Genomic DNA, 3,836 nt, shown 5'->3' on the forward strand with positions numbered 1-3,836 from the left:
TTGCAGCCCAGATAGGTCCCTCTCCCTGCTTCTCCCCAGCGAGCAAATAAACAGGTGAAGGCTCGTTGTGTCATTATTAGGCATCCCCCACCATCCCACAGCACCAGCCCTTCAGCATTAGCACACCCAACACCTCTGCTTCTTAGTGAGCAGGTGGAAGTCTGTAACACGACGCAGCAACAAGGTTTTAGGGCCACAGGGTGCCCCTGGCAGAGGACTGTCAGACCCTCTGCAGTAGGAAGGAGGGATCTCTGGCCACCCCTGCGAAGCACCTGCCAAGATCCCCATCCTCTTTCAATCATTTCACCCCCCACTTATTTTTTTTTTTCCCTTTCCCCAGGTTTTCCTCAGGAAAAAAACTGTGACTTCACATCCTCACCCTAAAATCCCCAGGATCTTCCCAGCCTCAGCACCCAGCTTTTCCATCCGGAGCCGGCCACTGCCTGCCCGCCGTGCCGGGGGGAACGGATGGGGAGAAGAAGCAGGGCGCCGGGGAAGGGATGTCAGGCTCCATCACCATCCCCGCCACGAAGAGGCAGCAGAGCCCCGCGCTTCTCGTGCCAGCCGGTCCCCGCAGCATCTCGTCCTCTTCCTGCCGGCCCAGCGGGGAGCCGAAATGATCAGAGAGTTTTAGGCTCGTTACTGCGACGCCGGGGAAACTGGGCTCTGCTTTCTCCAGAGATCCACCGTTAGGACCGATGTCTGGAACCCAAACGAATAAGCGCAGCGGTGGATGCGGGGGTGACTCTGCCTGACAGACCCCCGCTTGCCACAACACGCCTGGGCTGGCCCTGCCGATGCCAAACTGGCCACCAGAGAGGCGAAGCGTGACAGGGATGTCAGCTTGAGAGATGGGCGTGTTAAAGAGGTCTCCTTCCTCCTTTAGCCCAGGCTAAAACCCACTCTAAGGTCACCAGCCCCCCCAACCCCGTGAGAGCCCCCCTGGCCTTAAGACAAGTTGATGCTGGGGGTCCTATCCTATCCTATCCTATCCCCACCTTCTGACATCTCAGGAGCAGGAGGCAGAAGAGAGGCGAATTTTCCTCCCCACACATTCACAGCTCAGGGAATGACACGATCTGGGGATGAAAGCACCTGTGGCCAGCAGCCAACATGGCTCAGCTCCTTAGGACTGTGAACTGCAGAGCACCTTGGGGCTGGCAAGGCGCTCTTGGAAATGGGCTACAAGAGCCAGGAGCAGCCCCCCAAGCCGGGAGCAGCCCCCTAAACGGCTGTGCCGCTCCAGCTTTCTGTCTCTATTGAAATCTCGACGTCTGATTTCCATTTTCCCCCCCATACTTTTAGTTCAATCAAAGTGTGTGATTAGGGCTCTGCAGGCTCCATTGTCATCTCTACCTAAGTGCTCCTCTGATTGATATAAACAGCATTTTGGTATTTACGCCGTAAGATGTGCCACTCTGCTGACTTTCCTGGAAAAGGCACAAAAATCTGTCATGACAGGGAGGCAAAATAACACCCAGAAAGAGAAAAAGACCAAAAAGAAAGGGAAGGAGGAGGGGAGGAGCCCATCTTGATGGGACAGGGCTGTGTCTCATCACCTAAGCAGGAGCACCTTGGCCTCGTCCCATCAACCGGGTGGGCAGCAGCAATTGGGGAAGTTATAAAGGGTGGGGGGGAAGGGGGTTGTTGTACCTGCAGAGGCTTGAGGTGTTTGCAGTTTGGGCTCTGTGTGGCATCTGCTGTGCCACAGCTTGTGTCTGAGCTGCCCCAAAAGCACCTTGCTTGTGCCTCATGTGTGGCATTGGCTATAGGCATGACTCGGGGCGAAGCTTTGGCAGCTCCAAGCTCTGCAACCAGCAGCACTGGAACACTCCCCATCCTGCTCCAGCCCCTTTCTGTCCTCCTGCTGCATCTTTCTCCCAGGAGAGAGGTAAACAAGACCCTTAGGTAGCATCATGTTGTGTTGAGCATAGCTGGGGTGCTTGGGGAAGGGAAGTTGTGCTTCGAGGTGGGCATGAAACTGCCTTTTTCTCTCTTTACCATGCTTTTCACCAGACTAAGCCTCATGTTCCCCCCTGGTTCATGGGGATACGTGTAATGAGGGTGCCTGCAAAGCACCTGCTTGTGGCCTGGCGTGGTTTTGGGGGGAAGGGGGAAGCTTGTTTTTCCACTGACAAAAGCAGAGCCACTTGAAAGGCGACAGCTCCCCGGGGCTGTCTGCAGCCTGTTGGCACGTGTGTGGCACGAGGGTGGGAGAGAAAAGCTGAGCCCCAGAAACAAAGCGGGGTGCTGCCGCTCGTGACCTAAGCAGGCGCAGGTGCTCAGCCACCTCTTCCTGCGCTGCGTGTGCATCCGCTTCGTCTCCCTGAAGTGCTGTGTCGTTAGCTGAGGGCCACGCTGCCCCGCGTCCCCCCTGCGCTGCTGTGGCTCCCCGAGAGGCTCCTGAACAAAAGCCGCCTCTTCCACCGCGTGGTGCAGGGGATCCTGAACAAAAGGTTCACGTTCCCCATGCTCTTGTCTCAGGGCTTTTTTTTTTTTTTCATTCCCTTCCCATCCCCTCGCTCCCCTTTCTCTTCTCCTGCTCTTCAAGGGAGATTTAAACAGCTCTTTCCTTCTGTTTCTTTTTTTTCTGGTTTAAATTTCTCCGTGCTGCAACGAGAACCCAGCAATTAACTGTTATAAGGCTGTTTTACAGTCCTGTGGAAACCCTTTCCATCCGCTCTGTTGCGAATGGGTATGTCTTTTATTCCTGGTTTTCGGGAGCGTAAAACTTTACGGCGCTTGCCGCAAACCTTCATACTTTGCTCCGCAGTTTATTGCTCCCTCTGCAGATATATCTTACTCATAAATAAGGCTTTCATCTCTCCTAGTGCTCGGGGAGGAACCGCGTTGCCTCCGAGCCGCCTCGTTAATGGGATTTTGCCCGCGATTCATCTCGAGCCGCCGTCTTTCCTCGGTCCCGCTCCTGCGGGTCTCGGTCTGGCACCCACCCTACAGCTTTTATCTTGATGGTGATGCTCAGAGGGGCACTGCCTGCATCCGGGTATTCCCCACCCCCCAAAACTTGTCAAGTCGTGCCACACTTGACCCACCCTCCCTCCCTGACTGCGGTGAGTGTTGGCTGGTGCACCCCGAAATAGAGCCAGCTGGGCGAGCAGGCGGCACGCGTGCCAGCGCCTTCCCTTTTGAGCGAGCGAGGTGAAAACCAAGGTGGAAACAGGGCCACGCTGGGTTTTTGTTCCTCGCCAGCTCTGGGAAGGGGATGAGGTACTCAGCACCCAGGCATTCGCTGTGGGTCTGAGGGGAGGAACGAGGGGGTACAGGCGTGACTCTCCCATGGCACCGGTCTCTGCTGCAGACCCAGTCGTTGTTTTTTCCGGGACTGTGACGGCACAAAGGCTTGGGAAAGGTGTGGGACATTAATTGCAGCTTTCAGCCCCCCGCGTGCTACATGGTAATTTCAACGCATTACGGTGATAGCGGTTTTAAGAATCGCCCTCCTCCCGTCCCCTTTTAACAAAACACCTCTTGTTTCGCCAAAACGCATTTAGGGCCAATTTGTTTCCAGCCCAGAGCGGCGGCGCTGAAAGCGGCGTTGTGCCTCTGGTGTAAATGGAGCGCTGCTCGCGTCCGCCCGACCTCTGCTGAAGGGATGAAACCAGGGAGAGAGGGGAGATGAGAGTTACTTAAAAATGTATTGGGGAGGGGGTGTGTGTGTGTGTGTCTGTCCCCGCCAGCCGGGCGTGAGGCTGCTCTCGGCGGCATCCCGTCTTCCCTGACCGCGCTGGCAGGCGCCGCGTTTGCGGATGGTTTATGGGCCCATTTGCCGATGCTGGTACCTGCCGCCGAGCCTCCAAATGTCAGAGCCGGGTGCG

This window comes from Gallinula chloropus, assembly GCF_964237585.1.
Source record: "Gallinula chloropus genome assembly, chromosome: 24".
NCBI classification, from domain to species: Eukaryota; Metazoa; Chordata; class Aves; order Gruiformes; family Rallidae; genus Gallinula; species Gallinula chloropus.